Source organism: Sceloporus undulatus, chromosome 7 (assembly GCF_019175285.1).
Source record: "Sceloporus undulatus isolate JIND9_A2432 ecotype Alabama chromosome 7, SceUnd_v1.1, whole genome shotgun sequence".
Lineage (NCBI taxonomy): Eukaryota > Metazoa > Chordata > Lepidosauria > Squamata > Phrynosomatidae > Sceloporus > Sceloporus undulatus.
In genome coordinates this window covers 31,496,880-31,523,515 of record NC_056528.1, presented here as the reverse complement: position 1 = coordinate 31,523,515, position 26,636 = coordinate 31,496,880, and the positions used below count along the sequence as shown (strand labels likewise).

General features: G+C 44.9%; 1 protein-coding gene across 6 annotated transcripts in view; it reads right to left on the bottom strand.

Annotated features, from left to right (window-relative positions):
* The window catches only part of PLS3 (plastin 3), a 43,638-nt gene extending 32,543 nt beyond the window's left edge, over window positions 1-11,095 (bottom strand). The window contains exon 1 of one of the 6 annotated variants that reach the window (XM_042478103.1): window positions 11,044-11,095. The gene's annotated coding sequence lies outside the window, so the exon portion shown is untranslated. Of the gene's footprint in view, window positions 1-1,110; window positions 1,220-9,126; window positions 9,267-11,043 lie in introns of those variants that run through there. The other 5 variants (XM_042478112.1, XM_042478104.1, XM_042478111.1 and 2 more) reach the window with 5 other exon arrangements.
* Window positions 11,096-26,636: the final 15,541 nt, after the last annotated feature.

Here is a 26,636-nt window from a genome sequence, read left to right as displayed (position 1 = left end):
TTGTAGGGTCTTCTTAGGCAAGGAATACCCAGAGGTGGTTTTGCCAGTTCCTGAAACAGAGCCTACAGTGGCTGGTATTCTTTGGTATGTTAAGTACCAACCAGGGCTGAGCCTGCTTAGCTTCCAAAATCAGACAGGATCTGGTGCCTTTAGAGTAGTGGTTCCCAAACTTTGGTCCTCCAGGTGTTTTGGATTTCAAGTCCCAGAAGTCCCAGCTGACTTAGCCAACAGGAATTCTGGGAGCTGAAGTCCAAAACATTTGGAGAACCAAAGTTTGGGAACCTCAGCTTTAGGGTATTAAAGCCAGGTGCTGTAGGCTATGCTTCGGAGAAAGTAACCAGAGTGGTGTAGTGGTTTGAGTGTTGGACTATGACAGTGGTGGCGAACCTATGGCACGTGTGCCAGAGGTGGCACTCAGAGCCCTCTCTGTGGGCACGCGCACCATCATCCCAAGACAGAGTTCACCAGAGTTTGTCACTAGAAAGCCAGAGGGAAGCAGCACTTTGCAATAAATAAGTGGGTTTTGGGTTGTTGTTTGGGCACTCAAATCTCTAAAAGGTTCACCATCACTGGACTATGACTCTGGAGACCAGGGTTCAAATCCCGATTCGGCCATAGAAACCCACTGGGTGACCTTGGTTAAGTCACACTCTCAGACTCAAGGGAAGGCAATGAACAGATCTTGCCAAGAAAAACCTAGGATAGATTCACTTTAGGGTTGCCATAAGTTGGAAATGACTTGAAAGCATACAGCAACAACAACAATCTCTGTGTATTCCTTGCCTAAGAAAACCTAAGAAACCCCAATGTAATTCATGGGGTTGCCATCAGTCAACAAGAGACCTGAAAGACCCTACAGAAAGAAAATACTGAACTAGCCAGTCTTTGGGTTTAATGCAGCCAGACTCTTTGACAACGCATTGTAGTTTCACCCTTGCACATGTTGGTGACTCACAGGAAAAGTGCTTACAACCCACTTTGGAATTCCTTTTTTAAAATGAAAACAATTCCTAAATAATGGCCTGGTTGCAAGTCCCACTTCCGCTTGAGATAAAGGGAGAGAAAAGAGAGATCGAAATGAAGGTCTAGGAAAGAAAAGAGTGGAGTTACCTGGCATGGAAAGATGCAGAGACAGCTAATGTTTAACTGGTCCCCTTGAATAATCTCAGCCCCAAAGCTGCTGGCATTCTTCAGAGCCTTCAGCTCCAGACTCCTCCGCTGCCGATATGGGAACCCAGAGTAAACAGCTACTGACTTTACAGGAAAAGGATTTGGGTGGCTGTGTTGTTTTTGCATTATCCCCATCTTGGGTGTGCCTCAGACTCCAGCGAGGCCAAAATAACCATTACGTTCCAAAAAGACTTGATGTCTGGCGACCTTTATTTATAGATTCCCCATCTTTGGTTTATTTAGGGAAAGTGACCTCACTTCTATGGGGTTTTTAAAATACAATAACATCTGCAGAACCGGCAGGGAGGAAAATCCATTCAACCTCTGGTATTTGCTGGCTGCGGGAAGGTGGGCAGCGCAGACCGCGCAGGAGGAGCAAGTTATTCTTTGCTTTGGAAACCGTACTTTTCCCTTTGAGTTCTTCCTTTCTTTAAAAAGAATGCCAACCCAATCCTTGCCTATGAAGTCGGTCCCATTTAAAGCATAACCAAGCCCCTGCTGCAAAAGATAAATCCCTATTTAAATCAGGGCCAAAACACCTGGAGGACCAAAGTTTGGGAACCAGTGGATCAGAGCAAAACCAAGCAAAAGGACTTTTTGCAAAGTGGCGAGTTGTTGGCTGCTTTTCCCTTTCCTATCCAAATATCTATACAAATGACTAATGTAGGTTGTGTTTGAAGCAAAGACAGAAGTTGCATCTACACTGCAGAATTAATACAGTTTGACACTGGTTTAACTGCCATGGCTCCATCTGTAGTTTGTTGCGGCACCAGAGCTATGGAAAGAAAAGCTATGACTACCTGAAACCTATCCCTGAGGAGGAAAGGAAGACAGAAGCAGAGGAGAAAAAGAAGTGTGAGGAAACAGAACCAATTGCAGAAGTCAATGAAGATGCAATACTGAAATGAACCTGCACAGGTTCATCTTCTTCACTTTTAATATCCAGTGTTTGAAACACTGAAGTATAATCCTGTCAAAGATATTTGCACCAATAAACATCAGCAACACAAAAAGATGCTTCGTTTGGAGATCCAGGATGTCTCTGGAGAGGCCCAATGTTGTCTGGCCCAATAAAGCCATCACTGTTTTGTGGATTTTGGGGTGTACAGGTTCAGTTTGTGATCCCACTTTGCAACACCCGTGGACAGTGTTCAGCATCACATAGATATCTGCATCCACACCCAGAGTACAATATCCAAGCTGGCCGCCACCATTTAACCAGATCAGACTGATGCACATTTTCCTTGTCTTGGTTGGAGATATCTCCACAGCAGCAAAAAATGCAAATACAATTGCCCCTGTGCATTTAAGAATTGCATCTCAGCCTCCAGAAATGGAAGGGTTGGGGAACCAAGAGCTGATGCCAAACCGAGAGAGATGCAATTCTCATTTAATAAAAGCAATCCTGGAGCAAAAGACACTTAAATGCACTCTTTGCTCTATCTGATTAGGCTCCAACTCAGAGCAAGTAGAATCAATATCCATCATGAACGTCTCCATTTAAAAACCTACCCGCTCTCTTTCCTTAGGTCTCATACTTAACTTAACCACACAAATATATTATTATTATTATTATTATTATTATTATTATTATTATTATTACTACTACTACAACTATAACAACTTGACACCACTTTAAATGCCATGCTACGGGGGATTTATAGTTTGGAGCCGTCTGGCAGAGGATTTCCAATACAGTACTTCAAACTACAAATCCCAACTATGGCTTGATGGGTTTCTTTTTAATCTGCATTTGTTTTATCTGTACCTGTTTGGATTTTCTAAGACGCCTCCGGTCCCAGTTTTAGGGGAAGGGGAAGGGAAATAAAGGATATAAATTATGTAAGTAGATACTTGCTTAGAAACCCCCATGATAAGTTTGCCTCAGGGTCACCAAAAGTTGAAAACTGCTCGAATGCAAAACAACACAACAACAATTATTTTGTCCACTAGGATCCCAGTAATAATGTATGAGATATTTAGGCTTTTTGAAGATGGAACCATGCATGAATCAGATTTTATTGCAGACTTTTAAGGTGCTATCCAAGGTGCTCCCAATTGCATTTAAGTGCTCCATTGGGCTTTCAAAGGGGAAACAGCTTATATATATATATATATATATATATATATATATATAGTGATCAGTTGATCATCTATGGCCTTTTAGAAGTGTGTCAGGAAAGCGTATTTGAAGATGTGGAGACTCTCAACATGCAAAACAAGTGCTCTTGATGGATTAAATGAAAATGGCACCTCCCTCCTATGTGCTGGGTTTCCAAAGTCCTGTGGCATTTGGAGTTACTAATTTAGAGATGGGGTGCCTTCCAAAAAATAAAAATCAATCATTTAACAAATACCATTTGCCAAGATTGTGTAGAGGGAATGCAAGTCAGCATATGCTAACTGTGTGGCATGTGTTGTTGCTTTTGACACCTGCTTATCACAAGGCAGCTGCCGGCAACGTTTGATGGGGAAAGGAGGGGGAACGAACGGAGAGAACGCCTTTGAACATTTGTTGGAAAAGAGGCAGATGAAAAGCTTGCCTCTGATACATCATTAAGTCAACAAGCTAAGCATCCCATCCGACAGAGTCACAAACATCTGAAGCATATGGCAGAACAACTGCTGTGCAAAACCAGCCCCCTTCTCTCCTCTGTGAATTCAAAAACCTGGGGGGATTTCACAGAGACAGGTGCCTTGCAAAAGCCACCGCCTGCAAATTGTTGTTTTGGCATGCACCCCTTCCCAACAACATCATTGCTGTTGCCATGCACCTTCAAGTCTTTCTGACATATGGCAACCATATCACAGTGTTTTCTTGGCAAGATGTGTTCTGAGGGAGTTTGCCTTTGCCTTCCTGAGGCTGAGAGAGTGTGACTTGCCCAATGTCAGCCATTGGGTTTCCATGGCTGAGCACTGACTCAAACCCTGGTCTCCAGAGTCGTAGTCCAATGCTCAAACCACTACATCATGCTGCCTCTCAACAACATTATACATCCTACAAAGGGTGTTTTAATATTTTTGGAGACTGCTCCCAACCCAAAAAATCTGGGGATGCCAAAACTCTGGAGTGGGTCAATTAACACTTTCCATACTAACCCACAGCAGCTCTCTCTGGATAGGATTCAAAGACATAGCTTTCTTAGTCTGGAAAATTACTCTGCAAAGGGATCTTGCAGCACCTTTGAAGCTAAGAAAGAAAGAAATTGGGAGCATGAGTTTTCCTAGACTCAAACCTACCTATAAGATGCATCTGAGGAAGTGGGTTCAAATCTAGGACAGCTCACACTCCCAACTTCTTTCTTTCGGTTGGTCTCAAAGGTGCTGCTGCAAGATCCCCTTTGCCCATTAATTTCATCCGCAGTCTGCCCAGCTGTTCCTGGCATTAAACATTTCCCCTTTTCCAGTTCCTGGCAGCTGCAATTGCTTTTAGACCTAGCAGATGGATCATGTCAGTGCAGACAGGTAGGGAGGCTGAGAGAGACAGAGCACAACCTCCTCCTTCCTGGCAAAGGAAATTAAATGCTCAGCTGAACCAACAACTAAAGCGTATCCAAAATGGGAACTTTGGCACATGCGTATCTATCTATCTATCTATCTATCTATCTATCTATCTATCTATCATATTCAGAGGAGGAGAGAGATTCTGCTGGCACACAGTCTGGCAGCTACCTGACTCCAGTCTGAGACCCAAAGAAGACAAACCAGCAACTCTGCAATCCCATTGCACCGGGGCAAACTGGGAATGACAGTTGCAACTGGGGATGCCAAATGGTTCCAGTGCTAAGAGATGTAGTCTGTGCTATAAGGAGAAATGATGCACCAGTCTTGCTCAGACATATAGGGCGATATGGGCACAGAAGCAATAGGATTGTGGAAACTAGAAGGGAACCCTAAGGGTCATCTAACCCAACCCACTGCAATGGGTCTATTCTTTGTGAAAAGGAGGTTTTCCAAACCCAAAGCCTTCCAGATGCTTTGGACTACAACTCCTACTATCCCCAGTGAGCTTGGCCAGCCTTGTACCATGTTGGAGAAGGCAGGTCTAAAGTTGTGTGTGTACGCATGTGTGTAAAACTGGTGTGTGTACAACTGGTTGGCTACTCTGTGTGTGTCTTCAAGTTGCCTGTTGATTCATGGAAACCCCATGACAGTGGCTTGAGTGCTGGATTATGACTCTGGAGACCAGGGTTCGAATCCTGGCTCAGCCACGGAAACCTTGGTAAAGTCACATTCTCTCAGCCTCAGAGAATGGCAAACCTCCCTCTGAAGAAACTAGCCAAGAAAAGCCCATACCAGATTCATATCAGGGTCACCATAAATCGGAAATGACTTTGAAGGCACACAACAAAACAAGAAGTATTATCAAAACATAACACAAGGGGGCAATATTGAACCAACGGCAATGAAACCCCCCCTTTTGTAAAGAATTAGCAAAACAAACTTCATGAAAAGGGAACCAATCCCAGAACTGCACAGCATTGAGCCCATGGCAGTTAAAGTGGTGTCAAACTGAACTGTTTCCACAGTGCAGATTAAGACCAGAGATAAGACTGTAACAGGATCCGAAAGAAGAGGCCAGTCATGACCCTGCCTCTGTCTCTCTCTTCATAGCCATTTCTTTGTACCCGGGAGACCCAGTGCTCCCAAACAATGCTTCCTTCATGAAGCCAACATCTGAAATGACTTGCTGCATTTAATTGTCTCTATCTGCAGGGAGGGAAAAGGCTAAAAAATAAAATAGAAGAGGAAGCACGGTTTGGGTTGTGCTCCCGCATTCCTCTGGGATTATGCAACAACTGCGGTTTGTTGTTGTTAACACAGCAGACCCTGTGCTTATCAGGGCTGCAAAGGAGGAACAAGGGGACCTCCAGGTGCTGGGGGACTGCAACTCCCATCATCCCCCATGACAGGTTGTGCTGGCTTGGGCAGATGGGAGTTGTAGTCCAACATCTGGAGGGACTCACATTCCTCACTGCTGCTTTGGCCCAGCAGGATGAAATATCCGGAAGGAGAATAAACAGCGGAGCTTCCAAAAACCAAACAGAGATAACCATTTTCTCTGGGGATTTTCACTGCTCACCAAAGGGAAATGTTTCGTGTGTGTATGTATGTTATATAAGAGAGTGTGTGCGTATATATATGAATGTATGTATATATGTATGTATGTATATGGTGTGTCTAGTATTGTGTATGTGTGTGTTATATGGTATATAAGTGTATGTGTGTATCTATGGTGTGTGTGTGTGTGTATATATATATATATATGATAAATACAATAGATGATATAGATAGCTTCTTTATGTATACCTTGCATAAGTCACACTTTCTCAGACTCAGAAGGTGGCAATAGTGAACTTTGGTCCATCCAGATGTTTTGGACTTCCAGAATTCCTGCCTGTTGACCAAGTTGGCTGGGGCTTTTGGGAGCTGAGGTTCAAAACCCCTGGAAGACCAAGGTTTGGGAACCACTGCTTTAATCCTTCCGAGGAATCCAAGGCATATAAAGTGGCGAGATTCGTGAAACGCCGTCTAATCCAAGCGTCCCACAGTCAGTGCAGAAGACCAACAAGTGCAGCAGTCCTGAAAGGTGGCCATCCAATTTTTAGGTAAGCCTCCAAGAAAGGGAGAGCCCACCACTTCCTCACGCAAGCAATGAGCTCTTCTTGCTAATGTTTAGCTGGAAATCCCCTTTCTTGTAATATGAATCCAGGGGTTGGGGTCCCACCCTCCGAAGCAGGAGGAAAGAGGCGCGCTCTCCATCTTTCCCATGACAGCCTGGGACTTCTCCTTTTCCAAAGTTTGGTAACCTGAACTAGCAAAGGAAGCATCAAAGCCTGCGCCAGCCTAGGCCTGGGTGGTCTGCACCGGGCCTCCCACCATCACAGGGTCATTTTATTTTTTACCTAAATGCTTTGCTTTCTACAGATCTGCCTTCGGTTGAGAAAGAAGAAAAGAGCTTTAACACATGCAGACAGGTGGACTTCTTCCATCTCTGCACAGATGCTGACGCAGAAAACCAAGCAGAAACCAAGGAGAGCTGGCCCTCCACATTTGCACCTTTGACTTTTGCAGATTCGAACGTTTGCGGGTTTTCATTAATACGTTCTCTCTAGGAATCTCTAGGCCTGTGAAGTCAAAGGCTTTTCATGGGCGGCATCCATAGTTTTTTGTGAGTTTTCAGGCTATGTGGCCATGTTTGAGAAGAGTTTATTCCTGACGTTTTGCCAGCTTTGGTATCTGTTCAGAGCATCTTCAGGCATCTTCGCTGTAGTCCAGCTTTCTCTGAAGATGCCAAAGCCACAGATGCTGGCGAAACATCAGGAATAAACTCTTCTTGAATGTGGACACAGAGACCAAAACCCCCACAAAAAACTGATCTCTAAGTCCTCCAGCTCAACGCTGCCAGAAGTTGACCATAGAGTTGTGCTGGAGGACCTAGAAGTTCCTAGAGAAAACACTCCTGTAGGCATTTGTAGGCCCCCCAGCATAGGAGACCGGGGTTTGAATCCCGGCTCGGCCATGGAAACCCATTGGGAGACCTTGGGCAAAATCACACTCTCTCAGCCTCAGGGGAAGGCAATGAAACCCCTCCCTGAACAAATCTTGCCAAGAAACTCCATATATGTTCACTTTAGGGTTGCCATAAAATTGGAAACAATTTGAAGGCACACAGCACACATCATACAACCAACCATTTGGTGTTCTTGGACAACTCACACTCTCAACCTCGGAGAAAGGCAATAGGGAACATGCCCTCGGAAGAAATCTTGTCAAGAAAACCTGTGATCGGTTTGCCTTAAAGTCACCATGAGTCGGAAACAATTAAAGACTCACAACAACAACAGACCTAGCAGCCAACATTAAAACGCACAACACCCACTGCCTTGCAATCCATGCAATGAGGAATGGGTACCAGAAGCTACCCTTCAGCATGCAAACCTCCTTCCCTGCCTGAATAATCTTGGCCATCACCGCATGTTGTGGGGAGGAGGTTGTGTGTGTCACACAGATGCTGGACGCCGGAAACGTCAACACACGGCTGAGTCATGGAGCACCTGCCACCTCACTGGAGCATGCAACAAACCCTGAGATTTGCATCAAACCACCATGCCCACAATGCTCAGAGGCAATGCCAACTGGGCACAGGCTGCAGACCCAGGTGGTTACCATGACCAACTTTATTTAGATCCCATTTTCTTTTCCCCCAAAAATGGGACTTAGAAACAAATCAATTCAAATGTACAACAAGTCAGTCTCTGCATCCACCAAATGTACAAAATCATCCCTCTGCATCCACAGCTTTTTAATCCACGGATCCAGCATCATGGCTTGAAAATATCCCAATGATTTTACTACAGCATTGTATTGGGACCCGAACCAAACCCCAACAGATACCAAGGGCCCAGTGTACATAAAACAACAACAGAACAACTAGTCGTCGGTGGGATTTTGTGTGCCTTGTTTACTTTCTGTGTGTCTACCTCCCTTGCATTGCATTGCAAAAAAGGTATCAACTATTTTGTCCTGAATAGATTCAGAGGATCTTAGGTCTACGTTTTGTGTGCCTATTCCTTGTGTTGCATGCATGCAAAAAAGGCACAAACTATTTTGTGCTGAGTAAATGCGGAGGATCCCAGTTTACTTTCTGTGTGTCTACCCTCCTTGCCTTGCATTGCATTGCATGCAAAAAAGGAATACAGTATTTTGTGCTGAGTAAACACGGAGACCAGTTCTATGTTTTGTGCGCCTACCTCATTGCATTGCAAAAAAGGAATCAACCATTTTGCTGAGTAAATGCAGAGATCCAGGTTTCCTTTTTGCGTGTCTATCTGCCTTGCTTTGCGTTGCCACAGCACCAGGCCAAGCACAGCAAAAAGAAGAGAGGAACCCTCACCGCTCCAGTGGACACTAGTCCAGTAACTTTCCATCCCCTTGGGATAAGGTGCAACTGACCTTCTGGCAAGATCTATGGGGCAATGGACGTTGTGCTAAAGTGGCCTCCGGCTCCTCTTTGCTTCTTGCACGGGCTGACGGAGCTTCTGCAAAAAAGGAGACGCCAGGCGCATTTGCAAGATGCACACAGGGTGGGGCAGAGGCACATGAGCAAGAGAGACAGGCCCCTGGCGCACTCCAGAAAGATCTTCCTCCCGATAAAAAGACACGCACAGCTCTCTAAAGGGGTACACAAAGGCACACTCAGAAACTGTGGCACATGCACAATGTTCACACCTTGTATCATTGGCGCCACTTGAACACGAGGGCTTGGTCCGCACACTTTTTGCACACAAGTGGAAACACTGTGGGGGTTTCTTTCCCTGCTGCAAAGAAGTGCGCTATGCTTAGGAAATGCGTGAATAGTCACCAGTTTGGCACCGATTTAACTCTTTCTGGCTCATGGCTATGGAATTCTGGGAGTTGGGGTTTGACCCTGGCTCAAGGCTATGGAATTCTGGGAGTTGGAGTATGGTTGTGGGGTCCAGAGCGGAACAAACTCCACTCCCAGAATTCCATAGCCTTGAGCCAGAAAGTTAAAAGCGTGCCAAACTGGGTTATTTCTCCAGTGGGATGCAGCCTAAGGAAGCTGAAACGCAAAGCATGGAAATAGCCTTCGGGGGGGGGGGATGACAGCTCCCAGAATCCCCCAGCTGTAGCATGGTCCCTGGGAATTTGTGGAACTTTCCCAGGCTCTGAGAAGCAGTTGTCTGCATCTTTTGCAGACCTTTTGCAACCCTGGCCTTGTCCCTTGCTGAGCCAAATGCTTGGGCATGGCTTAAGGCCATGCTGCAATGAGATGTGGCAGCATGGAGGAGGCCAGAGGGCAAAAGGGTTGTGGATCCAGCCTTCGGGGCTCCTCTGGCCATGAGCATCCTCAGGCATCCCCCCAGTTTTTAGGACTGTCTACTTTTGCCAACTTTTTGGAGATGGCTCCAAAGAGGATTCCCAAAAGGGGAGGGAGAGAGAAGAGGGAATGGAGGGAGAGAAAGAGGGGCTGAGGAGTGAGAAAGAGGGTCGGGGGGGAAAGGTGGAGAGAGGGAAAGGTATGAGAGGAGAATGAGGGATGAGAAAGGGAATGAGGCAAAAAGGGGGGATGAGTGGAGAATGAAAGAGCACGAGGGGGAGAGAGGGAATGAGAGAAAGAATGAGGGAGTCAGGGAATGGGAGAGAGAAAGGAATGAGAAGAGGGAATGAGAGGCAAAAGGGGGGATGAGAGGCAAAAGGGGGGTGAGTGGCGAATGAAAGAGCAAGAGGTGGGAGAGGGAAATGAGATGAAGAAAAGATATGAAGAGGGAAAAGGGAATGAGAGGAGAGAATGAGGGATGAAAGAGGGAATGAGAGGCAAAAGGGGGGATGAGTGGAGAATGAAAGAGCAAGAGGGGGAGAGAGGGAATGAGAAAGAATGAGGGAGTCAGAGGGAATGAGGGAGAGAGAAAGGGAATGAGAGGAGAGAATGAGGGATGAAAGAGGGCATGAGGGGGGCTGAAGGGGTGAGAGGGGATGGATGAAGGGGGAGCAGAGAATGAGGGAGTGAGGGGAAGAAGAAGGGGGAAAGAAAGAGGGAATGAGGGAGAGAAAGAAAGAAGAAACGAGTGAGTGAGAAAGGGAGCGAGGGGAGAGGGGCTGAGGGGGGAACCCAGCTCCCAAGACCCCTCTTCCCCTCCAAACTCTTGCCCTGCCAGCCTCCTCCTCTCTCCCACTCTTCTCTTCCAAAAGCCTTTCAGGAGGAGGGAGTTGGCGTCCTTTTCCCTCTCCCCAGCCCTGAGCCCCCCAGAAGCCTCTCTCCGGCGGGGACTCTGGGGAGAAGAGTCCTTCCCTTCCCTCCCCAAAGCCAAGCAGAAGGGGAAGAAGGGAGCCCTCCTTGCCTCCACTCACCGGCTGCGCTGCCTGCCTCTGGCTCAGTGGCTCTGGCTCTCTCTCGTGCACGCGCCTCCCGTGCACGCGCCTGCGAGGAGCCCGCCCCCGGAGAAGGCCATTGGTCCAGGCAGGAGTCAGTCACTCCTCCTAGAGTTCGGATTGGAGGGATGGGTCCCCTCAGGTAAAGCAGCCAGGCTACTTCCAGCACTGCTGCTGCAACACTGAGGGGCTGGGAAACTTTTTCAAGTGCATGTATATGACTAATATATATATGTGTGTGTGTATATATATATATATATATATACTCTCACTCTCTCTCTCTCTCTCTCTATATATATATATATATATATATGTAAAACAAATGACAGTACTTGCCCATAAGAAAGTCATACTTGCCCATAGGGAACCATAGGAGAATACTGGTCCATAAGGAAACATTGAGTACTTGCCCACTTTTTCCCTATGGGCAAGTACAGTATTCCCCAATGGTTCCCTATGGGCAAGTATTCTCCTATGGTTTCCTATGGGCAAGTATTCCCCTATGGTTCCCTATGGGCAAGTATTCTCCTATGGTTCCCTATGGGCAAGTATTCCCCTATGGTTCCCTATGGGCAAGTATTCTCCTATGGTTCCCTATGGGCAAGTATTCTTCTATGGTTCCCTATGAGCAAGTATTCTCCTATGGTTCCCTATGGGCAAGTATTCCCCTATGGTTCCCTATGGGCAATATTCTCCTATGGGTCCCTATGGGCAAGTATTCCCCTATGGTTCCCTATGGGCAAGTATTCTCCAATGGTTCCCTATGGGCAAGTATTCTCCTATGGGTCCCTATGGGCAAGTATTCCCCTATGGTTCCCTATGGGTAAGTATTCTCCTATGGTTCCCTATGGGCAAGTATTCTCCTATGGGTCCCTATGGGCAAGTATTCTCCTATGATTCCCTATGGGCTAGTATTCTCCTATGGTTCCCTATGGGCAAGTACTGTCATTAGTTTTAGTACATCCTGTATATGTATATGCACACACACACATGCACGCACATATGCTGATATTGTACTGCAAAACTGAGGGCCTTAAATACTTTATATATGTGTGTGCATGTGTGTATATGTGTGTGTGTGTGTGTGTGTGTGTGTGTGTGCTGGTTTTGTAGGAACTTGGGCCTCCCAAAGCCAAAAAACAAATAACAACTTGGGATTTGCTCCATCATATACAACCATTTTTCACAATCCACTTTGTGGTTTCCATTTGTGTTGCGACAGGTGACTGAAGGAGGTGATCCTGCAAAGTGTTGCTTTGCAAAGAGGAACCAGAAGAATCCTACAAGAGTTGGAAGAGACCCCAAAAAGTCATCCATCATTCATTCCTCAATGCGAGAAGACAGGACCAAAGCTCCAGCTTCTGGCCTTGGCAATTTTTTTGGGGGGAGATGACTTTTCAAAGGTAGGAACATGTTTTGTTTGTTTAAACAGGAAAATTGGAAAGTTGTATCCCTCCTAAAGTTTCCCCGTTCAAAAGGAAAAGTAGCAGAAATTGATGGAAACAATTGCAAGAAGCAACCTTCACATTTTCCCTTTTCTTTAAACATTGCAACAAGTAACAACAACCATGGTCCACTTTGCAAATTCAGGAAACATGTCACAGGAATTAATTATTATTAAACAGTAACTTAATGAAAGCACTTCTGCCACCATCTCTATCTCTATCTATCTATCTATCTATCTATTTCCGTTTAAATCGCTGCAAAATCCCGGGATTCGCAGTTTTGAGGGGGATATTTACAAAGGTCTGACGCTCCTACGAACTACAAGTCCCATGCTCTTTCCTTTCCTCTGCCTCCCCACTTTAATAATAATAATAATAATAATAATAATAATAATAATAATAATACTTATTTATATCCTGCCTCTCCAATTGGATCAAGGCGGCTTACGGCATTAAAACAGCATTAAGATACCTTAAAATACAAAGCAATAATGAATTGTTTTGAGTTAACGGAGTGCAAACTACTTTTGCACAAACGACTGGACTCTTGATCCCGAAAAGGAGAATTTGCACATGGACAGTGTCTGCGTTGCAGCAATTGACCCTTTTGCATTGAAACGACTCTCCAGTTTTGCGCTCATAATAGGAAATTCAAGGCACAACTTTGGGGTTTTGCTGGGTTTTCGACATCTCCTCCCCCCTTTGTACCGCTTCCTCCATTTGTTCAACATTTCATACAGTTGTTTTGCAAACTGTTCCTTTTCCTTCCTGTTTCTTCACCAAGCCGCTTTATTTATATATATATTCATATTAATAAAATAGTCTTTCCGAAGCACTTAAAACACACTGGGGACACACATAGCAAGGCTTATGTTCCCTATCTGGCAAAAGATTTCCATCTCAGTTCTACTATTCTAACTTATATTTGTACATATAAGTTATGTACATGGTGGACCACAGCCTTGGAGAAGTTGCTTTTTGGAGTATTAATCACAGACTTCCCCAGATGCAAGAAAGTCCTTTGACAGCTTGAGATGGACCTTCCCCTTGAGAGTGCTATAGAAGATATGGGTTTTGAAGATAATCTTATTAAATGGTTTAAATGGTGATTCCCAAACTTTAGTCCTCCAGATGTTTTGGACTACAGCTCCCAGAATTCCCAGACTATTGACCAAGCTTGCAGGGGCTTCTGGGAGCTGAAGGCCCAAAACCCGAATGGCCAAAGTTTGGGAACCATTGATTTATATCAATCTGTATGATAGTCCCCAAAAGTAACTTTTCCAAGCTCTGATGGCTGCACCTTTTGCCGGAAGGAAGGCACTTACAGTAGCATACTGTCACAGTATGACCTTATTTGCCTATTGATTATCCATGATCAATTTTATTTGATGGATGGGAAGAAGCCTGATTTAATGGTAAGCAGAAATGCTCAGGAGTCCCTGTTAGGAAGTGCATTTTTCATAGGCTAGGAACAGGGAAGATGGGTTTGTCCATCGCATGCCGGCGCATAAATCTGCCCATTCTCTGGTCTCAGTGGAGTTTATCACATGTGAAATTGGAACGCCAATCTAAAGCCATTCTGAAGGGAATGGGAAGCAGAGTCAGTTCGAATCCAAGGCAAAGTTGTATTCCACACCAAACCAATTCGGACTGAAATCAAAGTGAACTTGGAAACAGTTTTTGGACGTTATCAGACAAGGGAAATTAGAAGTATAATCCAATGGCAATTCGAATGCAATCATGGGGTTTCACGTTATTGCGTGATAGACTACCACACACAATTTCAGGCAATGGCAAGCTATTTTCAGGCAATGGGAAGCCAGTTTGAACGCAATTCGCATTCACGTAAATTTGCTGAAATAGCAAATTCACATCAATGCGTTCTGGCCCCACTTTCTTTTCATTCAAAATTGAGAGAAATTCCTCCCGTGTGATAAACTTCTTCATGAATTCACGTATTACCGAATTCACCTATATCAGGAGTCACTTTGGAATGACTTTGGATCTGCCTCGGAACGATTCCCCATAGAAAGCAATCGCGTGTGATAATCTGTCACGTTTTAGTGTGAATTCGCATGGTTGGACTAGGAGTGACTTCGGATGGCAGTTGCAAAAGCCATTGTGTGACAGCCACTCCAATAGCCTTTTGGCTGAAGAGCGGGGTATAATAATAATAATAATAATAATAATAATAATAATAATAAATATTGTTATTATTATATCATCCAGTGTGTCTATACAGTTTCTGTTCCACAGTCGAGGTTGGCATTGCCTTTTGCTGGGAAACTTCTGGGTCTGCGCAGCAAAGGAGGAAAGAGAAAGAAGTGGATGATTCTCCTTAGAGTTGCCATGAGTCAGAAATGACTCAAAAGCACACAACACACACACACTTTGAGCTCAGTTTGCAGGATCTGAAATAAGAGGAGGACAAAAGAGGAAGGGAGAGGACCTGGGATGTTTTAAAAGCCGTTGCAAAAGTGGGACGACATTGGATCAGCTGGGACTGTCTCTGCCAAAATGGGGCAGTTGGTGGATATACGGCTTGGAGCAACTGGAAGGACACAGTCACAACTTCAACACACTAACCTGTACATAACTACACATGCACAGAGTGTACAAGTATGTTTTGGGGTCTTAAAGCCCATTAGAAAGCCTTGATCACCCACATGATGGGAACTGTAGTACAAAATACTTTTTTAAAAACTCACAGTAAAATAGAGAAAGCAAGCTTAAAGCAAATTAAAATCCCAGAGGGCTTCCTTAGTTTAAACAGCCGTGGCCACCTGTGAGTTGGGTGATTCAAATCTATCTAGTAGCTGCAAAACCTCGGTGCAAATGTTACTCACAGCTAAAAGTGTGACTTGCTTCCTTCCTGCCTAACAGTCAATGGGTGCAAACCATTTTTAAAGCAAAAAATATTAAATGCACACAACCCTTTTCCTGCGACGGTTCTACGAAATATCTTTGCACCGCCCTCCAAAAAACAAAGATTTCCTTATACAGTCATTGCAACCGCCCTTACGCTGCTCCAGAAAGTCTAGATGTCAGAGAATCATCTTTTCCTTGAGTCAGAAAAAAAGAGGAAAGGAGATCATTGTTTCCCCTTAAAAGATTTTAATAGATATGATGCGTTTCCTGATCATGTCCTGAAATCTGTCCTCCTTCTTGCTTTATATTTGTTTGCATTACTCTTAGGATACATGATTGACTTGCCTGACATTTTATCAGTACCCTTCCTGAAGTTTTCTACTCTTCTTTCCCCTTCGTTCCTCCATCAAACTTATATTTATTGCATTTCCCCATTTATTCTTTAAATATATATTTTTTATTTAAGCATCTTCTTTGCATTCATGTGGGATCTGCCTTCAGTCCCATAGACGTCATTAAAGCCCTTTTAAATTAATGAATTGATTAAATTTCCTTTGCCATATTAGTGCAATGCATGATGTTCAAGGATGCAGCAAACCTAGATCTGATTCTTGGAAACCATCTGCTGCATTGCATCTGATGCCTGGCACCCAAACCTCTTGTAACCCAGATCCAAGCTGTTTTGGTGCAGCTGCTGAATTCACACACATGACCCTATGCCACAGTTGTTGCTGATGGGGAGAAAAGCAACAGCTCAGTAACCAGCAACTGTCTTGGGAAGGTAAAGCCCCAGCAAATGGCAATGGGGAAAGGATGCGATGCGGCGGATCAAGCAGCTGCAGCTGATATGCTTTGCGTCAGAAGCAGCTGGTCACAAAGGCAAACATAACCTTGCTGTTGTTAATGTGTGTCTTCAAGTCATTTCCAACTCATGGTGAACCTATCATGGGTTTTCCCATTGCCTTCCTCTGGGCTGAGAGAGTGTGACCTGGCCAAGGGTTTCCAAGGCTGAGAGGGGAGTCGAACCTTGGTCCCCTGGTTTCCTAGTCTAGTTCTCCTACTATAGAAGAAACTAATATTTCTGTACAAAAAAAGAAGTGATTTTCTGTGTCATTTCAATTAATTGTAATTTTGAAAGTGCAGTTAATTGCACACACACACACACACACACACACATGCAAAGATGAATAGTCTTTGAGAACTGGAGTTTTGGGGGACTTCCAGTGCAGAGTAAAAGGGCAAAATTGTCTGTTCCTGCCTTAAACCCCCCACAGTTTATGAACCTTTGCATCGCTGGTTGTTTGTTAACCTCAGTTACTTTTTTTGGTATCAGCTAATTTTGAGCAGACTAATTTGGGGAGACCAGGGTTCAAATCCCTTGATCAGCCGTGCAAACCCATTGGGTGCTCCTGTGCAAGTCACACACTCTCAGCCTCAGAGGATGGCAATGGCAACCCTCCCCCTCTGAAGGAACTTGCCAAGATAGGTTTGCTTTAGGGTCACCATAAGTCAGAAATACTCGAAGGCACCCAACAGCAACAACCATTTTGAGCAGCGTCAAAAATAGTGAACAATAATAATTCATTCTGCCAAAGATGGACGCACTCTGCAGTTTGCTTGCCTCTCTGCTGCCTGACTTTCCCATTAAATACAATGGCGTGATATAAAATAGCCAAATCAAGGTTTCTTTCCACATAGATGCCTTTCCACATCTCCTGAATGAATGGCAACCTTGCGTTCCCTCTCTCTTTGGTCTCCCTGCAAGTCTTTCTCCTGCTGCACCTTCACTGGGTTACCCTTCTGATAATGTGCATTTGTTTTGCTCTGTTTGCCACATCCTTGAGTGCTTTGCTGACTGCCAGACCCGAGCCAGGTGCACATCACTTATTCATGTTGCGCTCAACTGTGCGTCTCAGGAGGCCAAGAATACATTACGGCAAGCGACAACATCGCCGTGCCAGAAAATGCTGAAGACCAGACAAGTGTCATCATGACAGTGCTTCTCTTTCCAAATGGTGCTCAGAAACATGCTCCCTCTGATCCTTGTGGAGGATGTTGTTCTTGTTGTTGTTGTGCACTTTCAAGTTCACAGTAACTTATGGCAACAGAGTTATGGTTTTCTCGGCTGCCTCCACTTCCCCAAAATATTCTTGATAGGCATTGCAGCCATGTCCTTCACAGCATCTTTCAACTGTTGGCTTTGCAGCTGATTCATCTTCTCTTGATCTAAGGAGCCCCAGCCTTGCAATTAAAGAGAAGTCTTCCCATTACTAAATACAATCGATGGTTCATGCAAATAGTTCTTTGGTCCTGGATGGGAGAGGAAACACTAATAAGGAGCCATCAAGCTGGTTGCAAAGGAGCAGCCAAGGTCGCCAAGAGCTGCAGAGATATTGTTAAGGGAAATGCAATGCTCCCTGTTATCAGTGCCTCTTTCCCTCTGATCATAGGATTTCCCCAGAGCTCCAGGCTTCAGCAATCAGACTGGCAAATTAATGTTTAACTTCCCCTAACCAATCAAAACATCCCATATCTCACAAAGATGAACTCGCTAACCAATGACAACTCTTCCTATCTTGCAAAGATGAACTGACTAATCGGTCAAAACACTCTCTATCTTGCAAAGATACGGAACGGAGGAAAGCACGTTCTCCGTCAAACAGATGTCTTTCACCATGTAAGGGTGCAACACTTCTAAATATGGATTAAGACTGTTGCCTCATTTCATCGTGAAAGATCTGGTAGGATTCTGTGAGACCAGGGTTCAAATCCTTGCTCAGCCACAGAAACCCACTGGGTGAGTCTGTAGGATCAGTATGTAGAGAGATCTTGTAGCACCTTTGAGACTAACGGAAAGAAAGAAGTTGGCAGCATGAGATTAAATGCATCTGAGGAATGCATCTAAATGCACCTGAGGAAGGAGACCTAAGTCTAGGAAAGCTCCTGCTGCCAGCTTCTTTCTTTCAGTGAGTCTCAAAGGTGCTGCAAGAGCTCTCTACATAACAGTCTCTCTCAACCTCAGGGTTTAATGCAATGGCAAACCTCCTCTGAACCAATCTTGCCAAGAAAACCCTGTTGCAGGTTTGCTTTAGGGTCTCCGTAAGTCGGGGACGCCTGGAAGGCACACAAGAGCCTTGCAAGAGCAGTGGCTGATGTGGCTTTTAAGGGAAGATTGGGGGAAGGCAGTGTGATCCCTGACCCTTTAGTGTGATCCTCCTAAATCTGGTGGAGAAAATGACTTCAGATTAGCGCTTGCCGATAAGGCGGTAATGCTGCTCAGACTGCAGGGCTGCATCCGGATCTAGTCTGCTTCTTCCCCTGGGCCTCAAGAAAATGCACTTAAAAGGTGATGAAAGAAAGATGAAGGGAATGGAAGTGGAGGATGTGGCTTTATTTTTTTGCAGAAGAGGTTGCTTTGCTATCAGAGGAGAGGCATTGCTAAACCAGAGCATTTGCAGCTGAAGAGGAGGAAGGAGGTGGCGAAGGAAAAGAAGGAGAGGAAGAAATTTCATGGCTTTCTTAGGCAAGGAAGACTCAGAGATGGTTTTGCCAACAACAACAACAACAACAACGGGCCCCAGGGACTTTTCTGTTGGTTGGTTTGACTCAAAGCGACTTCCTTTTTTTCCCTCCCCTCCTCTGCAAAAAAATGCCCACTGCCGATGATAAAAGATATGACTGATGCAGAAAACTGGGCATTTCCCATTCAGATGTAAGAGGCGAGAAATAAAGCAACAACCGTGTTTTTCGTTTTTGTAATATAAACCAAAAGTTTTCCCAAAAGCAAAGCGAATCCTGAAGGTCAGACTGTGGGATGCTGCAAAGGCCAAGAAGACACAACAAGACTGCGGTCATCAGAAATCTCCCCTGTATTTTCTTTTTCTAAAATTAATTGGCCTTGATGTCTTTTTTGTTGAATCTGAGATCTGAAAGTTCACAGTCTTCAGGACATATCTATCTCCAAAGGTTGGACTCCATCATTGTAATGCTCCATTGCCACCTTTGCTTTCCACTAGCCCATAAATGGCTTTTTGGGGGGAGTTTTAGCAGCTTAAAAGGTCGGTTTGGGAAGGAGGTTTGGTCATTGCATGGTTAGGAAAGGATTATCCATTAGGAGAGCTTGGGAAAGTTACCTTACTTTTTGGACTACAACTGCCTAGGTTCCCCCCAGCCAGAGTTATTGCACCGTCTGGGGAGATTCTAGCAGTTGTAGTCCCAAAAAAGTAACTTTCAGAAGCTTTGGGGCCTTCAGATATCTGAGCAGTTGGCCTGATGCAGACCTGCGTTCTACCCCTTTATTCAGAATATATGCCCTAAGAGTTTGATGGGAGTCCCTTCTGGCGCTGCAACCCTTAAGTCAAGCGAACTTCATTTTTTAAAGTTTCAGTTGCATTGCAGGGGAAGAGTTGGGAACAGGCGAACCTGGAACTTCTCCTTTTAGTTCCATATTTTTTAGTTCCATATTTTGGAGCCACTTCCTCATTTCCTATCCTTGGTTGGTTTTGTCATAAACATTTCCAGCCCCCTCTGTGCAATCGTGGGGCTAAAAGAGAGGCAAAGGCAGAGAAGTGCTGCATCTGCACTGCAGAATTAATGTAGTTCCTGAGCTGCAGTGGCACAATGTAGTTCTATGTGATGTTTAGCCTTCTCCGTTGGAGACCTCTGGTGCTTACAAATGGAGAATTGCTCTCTAGGAATTGCTAGGTCCTATCGCACAAAAGAGATGGGGAGTTTATCCTGTGAATATCCCAGAAAAATTGCGTAATTACCTGAAACGATTTCACACGATGTCACACAAAACCCGCCATTAAAGTGGTCACAAAGAAGCATTAACGCGCATCTTTTTACTTTTGGGATTTCAGCGACAATGCACTTTTGATATCACTTCATTTGCGCAATTGCGTGTTATAATAATTCGCGCAATGACTCGCCATTTTTGCTTTATTTGCGGGATGCTTTACATGTGCTTTAATCTCTCTTTAATGCCAAAATCAGCACTGATGTGATAAACTCCTTATTCTCAAAGGTGCTACAAGATCCCTTTGCAAGCTGGGTCTCATTCCCACTACCTTTTAAACCGGACCACAGATTGGTTTGAACCGGTTTAAATGACCCTGGTTCACACTTGAATCGAATCGGAGAGGGGGGCCACACACAAAACCCATTTAACCTGCATCCAATGTTTTCTGCATCTTTTTGGATAACTCGGTTCCGCGCAAGTGTGAAGCAGAGGCGGAACAGAATCGGCTTAAATTTGCTCTTCTGCCAGCTGGAGCAGATCCATTTGAACTCATTCATTCGTGAATCTGAATCACAAGTGGGTAATTTTATTTCATTTTGCTTCAAGAAAATGCGATCGGGGCAAACGTAGTGGGAAACACGCTCCGCTGCCGAACCGATCCATCAACTTGGATCACGAAGCGATTTATTTGTAAGTGGGAATGTGGCTCAGATTTTCCAGATTGGATGGTTCCCTGCCCTAAGGCTTACAATCTAAAAAAGACATGACACAAAAGGAGAAGGGGAAGGGGAAGGGGATGAGGGCCAACAGTTCTTGTCTACCTATGAGGCCTGGATCAGGGGAGATGGACTGGAGGAAGGACATAGCAATACAGGAAATGATTCAATAAAACAGGCAACAAAGGAACATCAAATAGCAAGTGACAATTATGCAATGGCTGGGAACGCTTCTCTGAACTGGATGGTCTTCAACTCTGTTTTGAAGCTGGTTAAAGAAGTGATGGCTCTTGCTCACGGGGGAAGAAGGTTCCAGGAGTGAGGGGCAGCGAGTGAAAAGGGGCGAATTCAAGATGGGGCAGAGGAAATCCTGGAGCATTTTGCTCCGTAGTCAGCAGCTGTGCCATGCTTTTCTGTCTCCATAGCCAAGAAAGAGAAGGAAAGACTTCTTCTAGGGCCACCAGATTCCTTCTGCAACCCATACCCACCATCTCTCCTTTCCAAGAGCAGAATTACTTTCTGCAAATGAAGTTCCTCTCTTTCCTTCTCTCTCTGACAGTGGGATTGCATTCCTGTGGTTTCTCCCCTTCTGCAGCTGCAGGGCAGAGCTGGCTGCCTCTTTTCCAGGCACCAAAAGCAAATGGCAAGACAAAGGAAAATTGGGTTTCCCCCCCACCTTGAAGAAAATGCCTGCCCTTCTCTGACAACTGGCTCTCTTCAAAGCCTGCTGTTGTCATTTTTTAAAAATAGAAATTCCCCTTGGAATTAAAGCTGGAGGCTCTTGTGTTGGAGCCAAAAGGAAAAGCGAGATAATATTAATTTCAGACAGTTGCGGCCCTGGATTAAACCTCTCTCCGGATGCTGCTTTCTTTCAGTTGTGCCTCCAGGCCGGGTACATGCAAAAAAAACAAACCCAAAACCCAACATTTTATGTGCCACAAATGCTATTTGCTGTGCAGAAAATGCTGTTTCCTAAGTGTGAATTTTGCACAAAATAACTCCCAAACCATGCAAATGTTAACATCTCTAATTTAGACCAGGAAAAGGCAATGTGGGCTCTCCAGAAATTGGTGGATAACAGCTCCCGTTATCCCTCACCAAATGACTATGCTGCCTGGGAATACTGGGAGCTGCAGTCCAACAATATCCAGAAAGCCACATTTTGTCCATCCCTGGTTCAATTTGACCATACGTGGTCCTTCAGTTTTGTCCCATCCATCCACTCATAACTTTTCCCCCATAGAAAACAGCATTTTCTGCATAACGAATACCATTTGCAGCATATGAAATTTTGGGTTTTTTTGCACAGTTCAGGAATTGTTCTGTGCAAAACTCACACATGAATTCCTAATATGCTGGAACATTTCCAGTGTCCTGGGTCTGCTTCCTCTTTGGTTTGCGATTCAGAGACGTCTAAAGAAGCTAGAGAGATGGTGCAACGGAAGGACGGAGCTTGTTTGACTTTGGGCAATACAATCTAGATCAGAGGGAGAATTGGAAGATGGGGAAAGTGATATCAGCCACGGCAGTCACATGAGAGACAGGGTGACCGTCGGAGAATGGGCAGCCTTGCGAGCGAAAGACAATGGCCCCTTGTATCGAGAGAGCCAAACGCTGTTAGACAAATGGGAAGCCAACTGCCTGCCCAGCCAAGAAGGACGGCTGTTAAAAATAGCTGCAAAGATTTTGCAAAAACTTGGAAAGGGATTTATATATCTATCCAGAGGCACATGAATGGAAGGTATTGCTAGATCTGGTGAGATGGGGAAAGTAGCATCCTCTTCAGAAGATGATGAAGGTGGAGAAATGGGGTGCGTCATCAGGAGGCATCTGTGGATGTATCTGAGCTAAGAAAGAGATGGGGCATCATTGGAAAAGGAAGGGATGGATGTTATCAGAAGGTGGAGAGATGGCACATCTTCAGAAGTGAAGAGATGGGGTGTCATTGGAAGCTGGGAAAGAAGGGAGACATCTGATAAATATCAGAGGTGATAGAGAGATGGTGGCTGTCATAAAAGGTAGGGAGATGGACATCACCAGGAGGCATCCATCCAAATATCAGAGATGGTGGGAGATGGGACATCAATGGAAGACATCCATCCAAATATCAGACATCATCGGAGATGGAACAGGTGGGGATATGAGACATCATCAGGAGACATCCACCTAAATATAAGAAATAATGGAGTCGTGGTGGATATTGCCAAAAGGCAGGGAGACAGGACATCATCAGGAGACACCAATTCAAATATCGGAGATGGTGGGAGATGGCACATCATTGGAAGACATCCATCCACATATCAGAAATGGTGAAGACACAAAGGTAGGGAGATGGGACATCATCAGGAGATACCTATTCAAATAGAGAAGGTGTAGAGATGGACTATCACCAGTAGACGTCCATCCAAATATTAGAAATGGTAGAGAGATATCACTAGAAAGTGGAGGTGTGAAACATCGTCAATAAACATCCATCCAAATACCAGAAATGGTGGAGAGATGGTGGCTATCACCAAAAGGTAAGGAGATGGGACATCATCAGGAGGCATCCATCCCAATATCAGAGATGATGGAGGGATGGGATGTCATCTGGAGATATCTAGCCAGGATCTTGTGAGAAGGTTAATAATTTTCATGAGGGACTTCATAAGGTTCTTCCTGATTTCAGCTTCCCCTGATGACAGTGAAACGAAATCTGGAAGTGAGATAGAAAGTAATTGTGGTTGAGGGGGTCTGTGGGATGTTTGGAGATCTGTTCTTGCTTGGTAGTTGCTCTTCCTTTCTGGACTGATCTTCCTCGGTTGCTCAGCCCAGTAGTAATCAGCTTGAGCATTGGATAAACCTTGAGGAAATTATGGATTACAACACCCAGAATCCCTCAACCAGCGAAGTAAACACAAAATGATGAAAGGAGTGAGCAGAAGCAGCTTCTTACAAGTTCTTGAGCTCACATATAAACAAAGAAGTTGGTGAACATCCTGGAGGCACACATTTCGTAACTGTGGGGTGCCTTTCCTTCCCCAACTAAACATGGAAGGATGGAGTCCCTTCAAATTAAATAAGAACATAAAAGTGAATCCCAGGGCTGGACCAAACCAAAGCCTGACCTCTTTCAGGTTTGGTTCCCATAGATGCCTCTGGCTCCTGCTGGCATCAAGTCCATTGGTGAATCTACTCTAACTTTTAAGGATGCCATCTGAGGGGCTGAAACACATCCCTCCCAAATAGGTTCAGTGTTTTGGTTAGCTCCTTCAAAGTCTGGACTACAAACCAGAACAAACCATCACCTCACTAATTATTATTATTATTTTTATTATTATTAACCTTTATTTATAAAGCGCTGTAAATTTACACAGCGCTGTACATACAATCTTTTTAATTGGATGGTTCCCTGCCCTCAGGCTTACAATCTAAAAAAGACACTACACAAAAGGAGAAGGGAGTGGTGGAGGGGAAGGGGATGAGGGCCAGCAGTTCTTCTCTACCTCCGAGGCCTGGATCAGGGGAGATGGACTGGAGGGAGGGCTTGGCTTAATAATGGATGGTTAATCTTCATCCAGGGAGGCAAGCAACAATTATGCAAGGCCTGGGAACTCTTCTCTGAACAGGATGGTCTTCAACTCCATTTTGAAGCTGGTTAAAGAAGTGATGGCTCTTGCTCGCAGGGGAAGAAGGTTCCAGGAGTGAGGGGCAGTGAGTGAAAAGGGGCGAATCTGAGATGGAGCAGAGGAAATCCTGGGTTGTGACAGCCAACCCTGACTACCAGAATGGAGGGCCCGAGTGGGAAGGTGAGGAGAAAGAAGCTCTGATAACTAAGGAGGTGCCAGCCCATGGAGGGCTTTAAACATCGACAGCAGGAGCTTGTACTGAATGCGAAAAGGGAGGGGGAGCCAGTGAAGGGATGCCAGCAAAGGAGAGATATGGTCAGAGTGGTGGGCGGATGTGATAATGCATGCAGCTGAATGCTGGACAGAAATTAAAGGACAGAGGTGAGAAAGAGGAAGCCCAGCCAGGAGGATGTTACAGTAATCAAGTTGTGAGATCACTAAGGCATGGACCAGGATCTTGGCAGTAGAGGCGGAGAGAAATGGTCGGATTTTGGCAATATTGTACAAAAGGAATCTACTAGCCTTGGCTGTGGTCTGGATCTGAGGGATACATGACAGAGAAGAGTCAAAGCTAAAACCAAGACTGCGGGCTTGCTGGACTGGTTGAATAGAAATGTTGTCCACAGAGACAAAAAAGGAGTGTTGAAGGGTGGGCTTAGGAGGAAAGACAAGAAGCTCTGTCTTGGACATGTTGAGCTTCAAACGCTGACGGCGCATCCACTGCGAGACAGCTGTGAGACATGATGAAACTTGCTATTCAAGCCTTGGAGAAAGGGGTCAGGGGTGGAAAGATACAGCTGGGTGTCATCAGCATACAGATGGTAGGAGAAACCAAAAGAGCTGATGAGTTTACCTAAGGACAGTGTGTAGAGAGAAAACAGAAGGGGACCCAGAACAGAGCCCTGGGGAACTCCAACAGATAAGGGAACAGAGGACGAAGTTTGAACACCTGTGACCACTGCAAAAGATCGTCCTGACAAATAAGATCTAAACCAGTGAAATCTAAACTAATGTGAAAGCCATGGAAGCAGTGAATCTAAACTAATGTGAAAGCCATGGAAGCAGAGGTGGTCAAAATGTGGTCCATGTGGGACCTATGACTATTTTGGTGCCTCCGAGTGATTTTGACCCTCAGAGGTCAAAAATGCCCCTAAAGTCCTCTTGGGTTTCCACATGTAAATCCCCCTGAGCCATTTTAGACCCAGAAGAGGCCTTTTTGCATAACACAAAATGTATTTAAACTTGATCATCCCAAGGAAATTCATCTGTTGTAAAATGCCATGGCCCTCTCCTCTCTTTCTTGGTCTCCTAATAAGAGTTCCCAACAATAACCAAAAGTCCTTGAAAAAGACGCAAGAAAAAACTGGACAGACGTTGCAAACTGTCCCCAAAATGTACCTCTCTTATTCCCCACCAATCAATACAATGCTAAGAGCCGGTGGAGCACAAAACTAAATGTACCTAAAATGATTTTGAAAGAGCCACAATGGAGAAATTCTCCTTCCGTTCATAACCACCACATTTGACATTTCCTCTCTTCTCGTCAGGTCGCATTGCGACAAAGCCAGCCACGTTGCATTGGCAACTCTCACTTTGGGACCAGTTTGTAGGGAGATCTTGCGGCACCTTTGAGGCTCACCAAAAGAAAGAAGTTGGCAGCATGAGCTTTCCTTGGCCAAAGTCTACTTCCTCAGATGGGACCAATGTGCAACGTGGTCCAAAGGGGCTCTTTGAACATCTGTCTAACCCAGAACTTGGGTGATGTTCCTTGTTTGAACTACAGCTCCCAGAATCGGCGGTCAGTGTGGACAGTGTCCACATTGGCCATACTGACTGAGGGACTCTTGGAGTCCACAGAACCTTTCCAGGGTCTGGTTTAAGCCTGCGTTCCTCACCACAGCTGCCATTACTACCCCCATCATCCCCATCTTTTGTACTGAGGTTGGGTTTTCATAGGTGAGAAATACTCAGTGGTGGTTTTACTACTGTATATACTCATGTAGAAGTTTACAAATTTTGGTTGGAAAACTGGCCCCAAAAACCTGATTCGACTTCTCCACGGATCAATGTAAGTACTATATTTTAATGCATATATATATATATATATATATATGGTGAAAGGGAAGAGTTTAATCTGCCCTAAAAGCACTGACCCACTTCTACTCTCTCATCCATCCAGACTTTATGCCTGCTG